The sequence below is a fragment of the Hemitrygon akajei genome, chromosome 3 (genome assembly GCF_048418815.1).
Source record: "Hemitrygon akajei chromosome 3, sHemAka1.3, whole genome shotgun sequence".
In the NCBI taxonomy this organism is placed as follows: Eukaryota; Metazoa; Chordata; class Chondrichthyes; order Myliobatiformes; family Dasyatidae; genus Hemitrygon; species Hemitrygon akajei.
In genome coordinates this window covers 62,561,029-62,573,260 of record NC_133126.1, presented here as the reverse complement: position 1 = coordinate 62,573,260, position 12,232 = coordinate 62,561,029, and the positions used below count along the sequence as shown (strand labels likewise).

Genomic DNA, 12,232 nt, shown 5'->3' with positions numbered 1-12,232 from the left:
ATGGCAAATTAAACAATTTTGCAAAACCAATGGTGATAATGACAACTGACCATTTTGAAATAAATGACACTTGTACAGAATTTTATTCTAAATTGTATAGTTCTGATTTTATTAAAGATAATACTGCAATGAACAATTTTTTAGATCAATTAAATATTCCTGGACTTTTAGTTGATAATCAAAAGCAGTTGGATCAACCTATTTCTCAGGAGGAAATCGCTGAGGCTATACGTTCATTGCATTCCGGGAAATCCAGGACCCGATGGATTCTCTGAAGAATTTTATAAGGCTTTTTCTTCATTGTTTATACCTTATTTAGATTCTACCCTTACTGAGTCCTTCAAGGTCAGTAGGTTGCCACAGTCTTTTTATGAAACTTCCATTTCGCTTATTCTTAAAAAGAATAAAAATCCCACTGAATGCTCTTCATATAGACCAATCTCTTTACTCAGTGTTGATGCTAAGATCCTATCTAAAGTTTTGGCCCGTAGACTCGATATTATACCTTCTATAATATCTGATGATCAGACAGGATTTATTAAAAATTGATATTCTCATTTTAATATACAGCGACTGTTAAACGTTATGCATTCTCCATCTAAGGAAATATTGGAATGTGTGATTTTTCTGGATGTGGAGAAGGCCTTTTATCGAGTTGAATGGAATTACCTATTTAAAACCTTAGAAAAAATTAATTTTGGGCCCAATTTTATTAATTGGATTCATATCTCCCTCTGCTCAGGTCCTTACTAATTTTCAGATTTCTAGACCAATTAAACTCCAACGTGGAACCAGACAAGGATGTCCGTTGAATCCTTTGCTTTTTGATTTGGTATTAGAACCTTTAGCAAATTGCCTTTCGAGAGTCTAAAGATATCACCAGTATCTTAAGGAAAGGTCTTGCTTTATGCTGATGATCTATTGCTTTTTATATCTAATGTTACAACTTCTTTACTTTCTATGTTTCATTTACTGACTAATTTTAGTCAGTTTTCAGGATATAAATTGAATTTACTTAACAGTGGATTGCTTCCTTTAAATAATTTGATATGAACCGATATTAACTTTCCTTTTAAAATTGTAAGAAAACAATTTACATATTTGGGCATAACAATCACTAAGAATTACAAAGATCTATTCAAAGAAATTTTTTTAACCTTAATGAATTATGTGAAAAAGACACTTTCTAATTGGTCGCCTCTCTCTTTATCATTGATTGGTCAAATTAATTCTATTAAAATGAATATTTTAACTAAATTTATATACCTCTTTCCAGCCGTACCTGTTTTTATTCCCAAGTCTTTTTTTGATTCTCTGGATTCGATTCTTTCTTCCTATATATGGAAGAACAGAAAACCCTGATTAAATTAAAGCCTACCTTCAAAAAAGCAAAAAGAATGGTGGCCTTGCTTTACCCAATTTTGGGCAATTAACATACGAAATCTTATGTTCTAGTTATATTATATTAATCGTGAGGATTGTCCAACATGGGTCTTTTTGGAAGCCAATTCTGTTACAAAATTTTCTATTATTTCTCTTCTTGGATCCTTTCTTCCTTTATCTGTAAATAAATTAACTGACAGTTTGGTGGTTAAACACACTTTGAGGATCTGACCACAGTTTAGAAAACATCTCAGTTTATTGAGATTTTCTTTTTCCAGTCCTATTTTTTCTAATTATTTTTAAACCAACTACGACCAATCTGTGTTTTTTTTTTAAGAGAATGGGATTAGGCATTAAACGATTTCAAGATCCGTTTGTTGGAGGCAATCTTTCTTCTTTTGAGCAGCTTTCAGTGAAATATAACCTATCAAATACCCACTTTTTTTGATATCTACAGATTAGAGATTTTTTAAGATCTAAACTACATACATTTCCTACTAGCCCGGATAAGAACATAATAGATGTAATTTTTAATTTGAAACCTTTTGAACATGGCTCAATATCTTATATTTATGGTCTGTTGTCGGGATTGAGAATGGCTCCTTTAGATAAAATTAAAAAAGATTGGGAAGAGGATTGACAGACTTGAAACCTGGAGGGTTATTTTCAAAATGGTTAATTCTTCATCATTATGTGCTCATCATTCCCTCCTACAATTTAAAGTAGTACATAGGCTCATATGTCTAAATAAAACCCCTCTCATTATATTGCAGATATATCTCCTTATTGTGACAGATGTAATAATGGAGAGGCTTCATTAATTCATATGTTTTGGTTATGTTTGAGCCTTGAAAAATATTGAAAGGATGGATTCCAAATTTTTTCTGTACTTTTTAAAAGTTAGTTTTAAGCCCAATCCTTTGACTGCCTTATTTGGTATTGTTGAGGAAAGAGTTATAATTTTGGAGCCTTCTCATTCGCGTGTACTGACTTTTATTTCTCTTATGGCTAGGAGGGCGATCTTGCTTGAATGGAAGGAGGTTGCCCCCTCACACATGCTCAATTGTTATGCGATGTTATGTCATATTTAAATCTAGAGAAGATTAGTTGTTCAATTTCTGATTCTAACCAAGATTTTCAAACATTATGGGGATCCTCTCTAAACTATTTTAAAAATCTTTGAATTGTTATTAAAATATAGATCTGGGTTATTATTATAAAACACTATTTTTTTTCCTCTTGTTACTTTTTTTACCAACCAGCTTTGTCTTGGTAGGGGGTGTAGATTTTTTAAATAATATAATTAACCATACTATTGTATTTTATTTGATTTGATTGATCATCAATATGGAATACCATGATTGTGTCAGTGGGATTTATATATAGTGCATTTTGTGCCATCTTATTTTGATTTATAATAAGTATCCTAATGAATTCTGTATTTGTGTATATGAAATTTAATAAAAATATTGGGAAAAAGGCCATTTTACAATTGTCATAGGGGATTTAAATATGCAGATAGATTGGGAAAATCAAGTTGATGCTGGATCCCAAGAGGAGGAATTTGTGGAATGCCTAATAGATAGCTTTTGAGAGCAGTTTGTGGTTGAGCCCACTAGGGGATCAGTAATTCTGGACTGGGTATTGTGCAATGAACCAGAATCGATTAGCTTAAGGTAAAGGAACCCTCAGGGCCAGTGATCACAGTATGACAGAATTCACCCTGCAACCTGAAAGAAAGAAGCTAAAGTCAGATGATCAGTATTACAGTGGCGTGAAGGGAATTATTGAGGCACGAGAGAGGAGTTGGCCAGAATTGATTGGAAGGGGACACTAGCAGGGGTGACAGTGCAGCAATGGTTGGAGTTCCTGCGAGCAATTCGGAAGAGACAAGATAGATACATCACAAAGAATAAGTATTCTAAATATCCTAAAGGCAAGGTGACACAACCATGGCTGAAAGTGAAGAGAAAGCTAACATAAAAGCCAAAGAGAGGACATATAATAGAGCAAAAAAAAACAGTAGAAAGTTAAAGGATTGTGAAGCTTTGTTCTAAATGGAGAGAAAATTCAAAAAAATCTGATGTGCAAAGGGACTTGGGTGACTTCATGCAGGGATTCCCTAAAGGTTAATTTGCAGGTTGAGTTGGTGGTAAGGAAGGGAAATACGAATGTTAGCATTCATTTCAAGAGGACTAGAATATAAAAGCAAGGATGGAATGCTGAGCCTTTATAAAGTATGTGAGGCCTCACTTGAAGTGTTGCGAGTAAGTCTAGGCCCCTTTTCTTAGAAAGGATGTGCCGAAACTGGAAAGGGTTCAAAGAAGGTTCACAGAAGTGATTCCAGGATTGAATGGCTTGTCATATGAAGTGTGTTTGATGGCTGTAGGCCTGTATTCTTTAGAATTCAGAAGAATGAGGGGTGACCTCATTGAAACTTAACAAATGTTGAAAGGGCTCAATAGAGTGGATATGGAGAGGATGTTTCCTATGGTGGTGGGGTGGGGGTGGGGTGGTCTAGGACTAGAGGATACAGCCTCAGAATAGAGGGACGTCTATTTAGATTGGAGATGTGAAGGAATTTCTTTAGCCAGTAAGTTGAGAATCTGTAGAATTCATTACCACAGGCGGCTGTGGAGGCCAAGTCATATTTAAGGTAGAGGTGGATAGATTCCTGATTAATCAGGGTATGAAGAGTTATAGGGAAAAGGTAGGATATTGCGGCTTAGGGGTAAAATGGATCAGCCATGATAAAATGGCGGAGCAGTTGATGGGCCAAATGACCTAATTCTGCTCCTATATCTTACGGTCCTAAAGTGTCCCAAATAAATGAAGAGAACGCCAGCAATTTTCTCGATTAGGTTTTGTTTTTATAAAGAGTTGTTCCAAATTAGAGGCTCCCCGATTATGCGATAGCCAAATTAACCAGAATCCACTATATAAAAAAATTTGAACAAGGCTTGGCAGGTCGGACTTTTTAAAAACACCGATTTAAGGGCAATTAACGTGTGGCTTCTCTTCACACGTGTGGGGATTGGGACCAAGAGAGACGCCTGGCCAGCGTAGACTCCTTTCCCGGGTAATACCTTTTCTCTTCATTGACTGCTAATGGAGGGTCAGGGAATTCTAGTAGGATGCACACAAAGGCAGTTTGCAAACCATGTGCTTTTAATTGAAATAATAAAAGTTACTTGCCGGTATATACAAATTCTCTGTACCTTACTGAGCATTATTACAAGGGACGATTCTTGTAACAAGCTCTTTCATCTTACTAGCATTGAGTGCCAGGTTGTTGTTGCAGCACCACTCCATTAGTTGGCATATCTCACTCCTGTATGCCCTCTCACCACCACCTGAGATTCTACTGACAATGACTGTATCGTCAGCAAATTTATAGATAGTATTTGAGCTATGCCTAGCCACACAGTCATAGGGTAAGCACGTACTCAAGGTGCACCAGCGTTGTTTGTCAACGAGGAGGAGATATTATCACCAACTTGCACAGATTATGGTCTTCCAGTTAGGAAGTCGAAGATCCATTTGCAAAGGGAGGTACAGAGGCCCAGGTTCTGCAACTTCTCAATCAGGATTGTGGGAATGATAGTACTAAATGCTGGCATCAATTATGATAACCTCAGCATTCCTAGCCACTCATGGCAACCTTTCAAACGCATCAAGAATTTACATATCTCTGCCTTAGAAACAGCCAATGACTGTATACACCATAGTTTCAGAAAGAGTTCCAAAAAGTTGTGTCATCAGAAAGACTGTCCCATCTGCCTTAAACTTTTATCCAGGGAGGGAACTCTGGCTATTGCCCAAGATGAATCTGATAACCTAATCCCAAGGATTCAATCCATCATCAAACTAGCTCCACATTCTTCTGTCAGCATGAAACATCCTCCACACATCCACGCTGTCAAGACCTGACTCTCACCTAAACTTCACCAGATCCACTCTAGCCAATCCAACCTTTCTTCACAAAGCAGCCCAATTAATCCAGTAAACCTTCTTTGAAACCATTTCCAATTCATTCATATCCACTCTTCAACAAGGGCAAAGTATGATTGTATTGTATATCATGGAAGCTTCCTTTTGTTCTTTTTATTTTCAGTTCCTTTACCATTAAATGTTGCTAGATTAACAAATTATCTAATGTAATTGTACACTAGCTATAGTAGTTACTTGGTAACAAACCAAAATCACTGAGCGACTCAACCAGGGCAATCAACACTATGACGTGCTACAAAATAAATTTTCAAATCAAAAAAGGTACATTTGATTCTTTAGTACAAAACCAACAAAGACAAAAGATCTTGTCAGGACAAAACTAAATTAGATAGATAGATAGATAGATAGATAGATACTTTATTCATCCCCATGGGGAAATTCAACTTTTTTTCCAATGTCCCATACACTTGTTGTAGCAAAACTAATTACATACAATACTTAACTCAGTAAAAAATATGATATGCATCTAAATCACTATCTCAAAAAGCATTAATAATAGCTTTTAAAAAGTTCTTAAGTCCTGGCGGTTGAATTGTAAAGCCTAATGGCATTGGGGAGTATTGACCTCTTCATCCTGTCTGAGGAGCATTGCATTGATAGTAACCTGTCGCTGAAACTGCTTCTCTGTCTCTGGATGGTGCTATGTAGAGGATGTTCAGAGTTTTCCATAATTGACCGTAGCCTACTCAGCGCCCTTCGCTCAGCTACCGATGTTAAACTCTCCAGTACTTTGCCCACGACAGAGCCCGCCTTCCTTACCAGCTTATTAAGACGTGAGGCGTCCCTCTTCTTAATGCTTCCTCCCCAACACGCCACCACGAAGAAGAGGGCGCTCTCCACAACTGACCTATAGAACATCTTCAGCATCTCACTACAGACATTGAATGACGCCAACCTTCTAAGGAAGTACAGTCGACTCTGTGCCTTCCTGCACAAGGCATCTGTGTTGGCAGTCCAGTCTAGCTTCTCGTCTAACTGTACTCCCAGATACTTGTAGGTCTTAACCTGCTCCACACATTCTCCATTAATGATCACTGGCTCCATATGAGGCCTAGATCTCCTAAAGTCCACCACCATCTCCTTGGTCTTGGTGATATTGAGACGCAGGTAGTTTGAGTTGCACCATATCACAAAGTCCTGTATCAGTTTCCTATACTCCTCCTCCTGTCCATTCCTGACACACCCCACTATGGCCGTGTCATCAGCGAACTTCTGCACATGGCAGGACTCCGAGTTATATTGGAAGTCTGATGTGTACAGGGTGAACAGGACCGGAGAGAGTACGGTTCCCTGCAGCGCTCCTGTGCTGCTGACCACCGTGTCAGACCTACAGTCTCCCAACCGCACATACTGAGGTCTATCTGTCAAGTAGTCCACTATCCAATCCACCATGTGAGAGTCTACTCCCATCTCCATTAGTTTGTGCCTTAAGATCTTGGGCTGGATGGTGTTAAAGGCACTAGAGAAGTCAAGGAATGTAATCCTCACAGCACAACTGACCCATCTAGGTGAGAGAGTGATTTGTGCAGCAAATACGTGATAGCATCCTCCACTCCCACCTTCTCCTTATACGCAAACTGAAGAGGATCCTGGGCGTGCCTGGTTTGTGGCCTCAGATTCTGTATTATCAGCCGCTCCATGGTCTTCATCACGTGCGACGTCAAGGCAACAGGTCTGAAGTCATTCAACTCCTTTGGTTGTGGTTTCTTCGGTACCGGGACAATACAGGATGTTTTCCACTGTCTGGGTACTCTTCTCTGCTCCAGGCTCATGTTGAAGATGCGCTGTAGTGGTTCTCCCAGCTCAGTCGCACAGGCCCTCAGTAATCGTGGGGAAACTCCATCCGGTCCAGCCGCCTTGCTGGTACAGATCTTCCTCAGTTGACCTTCCACCTGTGCAGCCATAATCCTGGGCGTGGGCAAGGTCTCCTGTGAGTGGCTATTTTCCTGTGAGGGAAGTAAGCCTGGTGTGGATTTCTGCGGTGAGGATGAGATTGAGCTGTCGAACCTGTTGAAGAAGTTGTTCAGCTGGTTCGCTTTCTCCACATCTCCACTTATGTTCGCTTATTATTAGTGACATAATGATCTAAGTATCAGTCTAACAATAATAGTGATCTAGTTAGCATTCAAACAAAATTAGCAATTGAATAGTCGTCAACAAAAAATATCACTCTCCACTAGACTACACAAACTAAGACAAAGCGGGAATACGTAACTATGCTCATTCGCTTCTACCACACTCCAACCCACATGACAGAATACAAAATAAATGTGCCACAAAATACAATACAAAAGAAAATAGATTCAAGGCTCCTACACTAGTCTTTTGTGAATTCTCCACTAGGACTAGATGATCCTATATTCTCTCGCCATTTGTGTGCTTCTTTTTGATAATTCCTGTCAAAATTGATCATTACAATATTTTTCAATATTGTGCCCTACTTGCCAGAAATTTTCGCATTCACTTAATCTACACCACTTTGTTGCCTCTTATTTCCTCATCACAACTTACTTCACAACCTACCTACCTTGCATCATTCACAAACTTATCAACCAACCCTTCAATGTTTTTATACAAGCTATTTACATAAAATTCCTGAGTCTTGGCCCCAGACTGAATCACATGGCTCAGCATTCCTCAACCATAAAAGAAACCAATTAATACCCAAACTCGATCCCCGGGAGCCAGCTAGTCTTCTACTAGCCAATACACTGCCTCCTATGCAATAAGCTTTTATTTTCTGCAATAGTCTTTGATGAGAACTTGATGAAGAAACAAATACCTTTGGAAAAACTAAGTACAGTAGAAGTACTGGTTCCCATTTATGCACAGGTTACTGTTGTAAATAATCCAATAAAACATTCAAATTCTTTTTATTTCTTTTTCACAAAAACACTTGACTGCCTGACTGCCTTGTCAAATCAAGTTTAATCGTCATTCAAGCCAAACACAGATATAGCTGAATAAAACCGCATTCCTAATTTGTATTTCAATAAGGAATGTATCATCCAACCGACATGTTTCTGGAACTGGTAAAAGATCTGACTTAATTTTGTATGGTATTCCAAGTTCCTCTATTCCTCTATTGAATGCTATGAGTATCCAAATATAGTGTTTTTTGTTTGGTCAATTTATTTTTATAACTTTCAGTATACATGGTTTACTCTCCTTGCCTTTCTGTCACTCTTAACATTTTCTTATTTTTTTTAACAATTGGGCAATAATTCAAGACATCTTTACCTCCCCCAAAAATTAAGATACTGTTAATAATTCAGGAGCTAATTGACAAGAATATTTTGAATTATTTTTCTTGAATATTAATGACAAATTTATCACATTAGCAAATCCAAAGGAATCTTTCAGGGGGTTGCAGAGCACTGCAAGGTTACCTACTAACATTCATACCATGGCCAGAGAGTTTTCTCTAAAATTCTTCTACCTAACTGGTTGACAACTCAGCTCAGGCATTATGTACTGTACTTCTGACATCAAATTCTCTCTTTTCAACTATTTGCTCAGGCTGAATCTGATGAACTAATGAATATCCTATATGTGATCAAAATTGTCTATATCAGAGGTCCCCAATGTTTTTTGCACTGCGGACTGCTTTAATATTGACAATATTCTTGTGGATCGGCTGATGGGGGGGGGGGGGGTGTGAATATCAACCGGAATATAGGTGATAAGTCAACTACAGGTCACTTATAAGTGGTTAATACACTCAATTTCATTTCTAAAAGGGTTTATCTAACAAATTTAATATTAAACACACAGCATATGTTTTCCTCACATGAATATAGGGGTAAGTCAATTATAAATCACTTATAAGTCAATAGCATCATAACATTTTAAGTAACGTTTGGATATTAAACACACAGCGCATATTTTCCTCGTATGAACATGTAAAATCATTGCAACACACCAATATTGCTGAATCAGTGCAAGCCCGGGCTTGTTTCCCTGCAACAAGATGGTCCCATCGAGGGGTGACGGGAGACAGTGAAACTCGATGGGGGTTCCTTATATGTCTAGTCTACTCCGTAAATTAGTTTTCGTTGCATTCATTGCAGAAAACCCCGCTTCACAGAGATACGATGTTGGAAATAGAAGCAACGTTTTTAGTGTTTTCATGGCTATCTCAGGATACTCAGCCTTGACTTTGATCCAGAATGCTGGCAGAGATGTTACGTCAAACATACTTTTCAGCCCACTGTCATTTGCAAGCTCGAGGAGTTGATCTTCTTCCCGCGCTGACATGGATGACACGTGTGTAATGACCTCACGTGCATTCAAGTTCAACAGTGTGTGTGACAGGGAATGAGGAAAAGTGCAGCTGACTTATATCGTTTCATATCGCCAAATCATATTGTTTCCTCGTGGCCCAGAAGCACATGCTTTGCGGGCCGGTGGTTGGGGACCACTGGTCTATATCCACCTTTCAAAGCAAACCTACTATCAAAGTATATGTTACCATATACTACCTTGCAGGAAAATAAAATACAACAATCTGTATATAAACAGAGACTGACAAACCACCAATGTGCAAAAGACAAATTGTGCAAATAAAACAAAAGAACATGAGTTGCAGGGTCCTTGAAAGTGAGCCAGTATATTCAAGGTAAATATCCAAGTACCTATAGCATATGTCACCAAACAGAATCAATGGAAAACTTCACACAAAGACTGACAAATAACCAACATGCAAAAGACAAACTATGTAAATACATGTAAAAATAATAAATAAATAGATAGATAGATAAATAAATAAACGGGTAAGCAAATAAACAATGCTGAGAACATGAGTTTAAAGTTCTTTATTGGAAGTCCAAAGATAGTGGTATCAGTTCAGCATTGAGGGGTGTGAAGTTATCCAAGCTAGTTTAGGAGCCTGATAGTGGGAGGGTAGTAACTGTTTTTGAACCTAAAACGTCTGAATCTCTTATCCAACAGCAAAAGCAAGAGAATATGGTCTAAATAGTTTTTACTGAAATAGTTTTACTAAATAGTTTTTCTTTGTATCCCAATCCCATAAATATGGGATCTCATTATTTAATTTGCAAACTCCCAAGCTCTCTTTGGTATAAATATAAACTCATCTATAATTTAACTTTTATCCTATGCAGAATAACCTCCTGGCACAACACCATAAATCATGCATCATCATCTTTTCAAATCCTGGCATGATCTCAAACTTCATTATCAAGTATGCCCTCTAAAATTTGCATTATATAGTTGTATATTATAACCCCTACCAATGCATGTAATTAAATGTCTAAACATGATCAAGCAGCGGAGTATTTCAAACAGCAAAAATTTCACACCCATATTCAACTTTTACTCAAAGCAACTAACAATGCATACCAATCGTAATTCCAAACTGAAAATTCTTCCACTCATACCAGAAAGTCGATAAAGCGAGGCGGTAAAACCGTTCAAATTACTTTTAGTATCAGATCATAAATTACCATAAATCTTTAATCATATCGGTATGTCAGATAATTAAAGTAATGCTTGCATTGATGGTAGCACTAAGTAAACGACCAATGTAGCATAGGAACACACGATACGGTTATCTACGGCTTTCATATTCAAGTGCACCATTCTTTCTCGAACATATTAAGGTGGAATAGAGTCCGTGTAGATAAAACAAAAATCCTTAAGACTGGACCTACGCGATCATTTTCTTTGCCATATTCTGAATTAACAAGTACACTTCGTTCAAACCACGTCAGATTACATTTGCTTGAGTTTGTAGCATCTATTGTTACAGACTAAATTTCACAAGTATTAGTGAAAATACAGATTAGAAAATTAGAAATTAGAAAAATTAAAAAATTAGAAAATATACTGGAAATCTAAAAATAACAAAAAACCTAGAAAACACTCAAGTCAGAGAACGTATGCGAAATGAGAACAGTTCAGTCCTCAAGTATCTACTCCTTTATCTCCTCCTCACATTCTCTGATCTGCTGGGTACTTTCAGTACTACATGTTATAGTTTTAATGGATATCAAAGAGCTACAACAAGTCAAATGTGCTTCTAAACTCGATCAGAGAAAAACGTCAGATATCTGAAAATTCTCTCTTCGCTTAAAGGATTACCGACCGGTTCCAAATAGTGACAGCATTACAGACAGTTGCTTTCATCCGATAACCATAACATCAAATTCTTCTTCTTCCTCCCCTTTCCCCTTCCCCCACACTGCAAAATTAAAATGAAGATTACTACCTACTTACTTTTTGGAGACTCGAAGCTTTAAAAGTGAAACTTAATGGCTGCAAGACTCTCCGAACTTGTAGAGGAATGGAGTCCCTCCACCCACCCAGACCCCAAGCGCACTTCAGCCGCCGGCGTGCGACTCCACCGCAGCTCGAGGCGGACCCAAGCAGAGCTTCCGGGTCACGAGGCACCGTCACCTGCCGCCGCCTCACCTCGGGGTCGGTCGGCTGTTTCGCCCGTTGTCATTGCAAATGGAGTCTGCTTAGATTGATTCAAGCGCAATATACGAGAGGTGTTTGCCAATATTATCTGTTTTTATTCTGCTGGCCACTATCTCCATAACAACTCGGAATTAATTCTGGCAGAAAGCTCCAACTCTCAAGACGCGTGCATGTCGTCAACTACAGCTCTCATAAGTTAACGTTGGCAAACTGTGTAGATTGTATCGTACAGGTAGGAAGAGCAGGAAGCACAAATGATAAATTAGAGAAGCAGGCAGAGTTCTAGACCATTGATCTGAGACGAATTTGTATCCCGCCGGTTTGCTAGTGTCCTTTTAGGAAGCAAATCTTGCCCCGTTGGTTTATACTCCCTTTATTTAGAAATTAGGGGTGAACA

General features: G+C 38.2%; 1 protein-coding gene across 7 annotated transcripts in view; it reads right to left on the bottom strand.

Moving 5' to 3' along the window:
• mipol1 (mirror-image polydactyly 1) overlaps positions 1 to 11,767 on the bottom strand; it is a 308,039-nt gene extending 296,272 nt beyond the window's left edge. For 4 of the 7 annotated variants that reach the window (XM_073039992.1, XM_073039997.1, XM_073039996.1 and 1 more), the window contains exon 1: positions 11,632 to 11,767. The gene's annotated coding sequence lies outside the window, so the exon portion shown is untranslated. Of the gene's footprint in view, positions 1 to 1,282; positions 1,335 to 11,627 lie in introns of all 7 variants that reach the window. The other 3 variants (XM_073039993.1, XM_073039994.1, XM_073039995.1) reach the window with 3 other exon arrangements.
• Between the last annotated feature and the right edge of the window lie 465 nt (positions 11,768 to 12,232).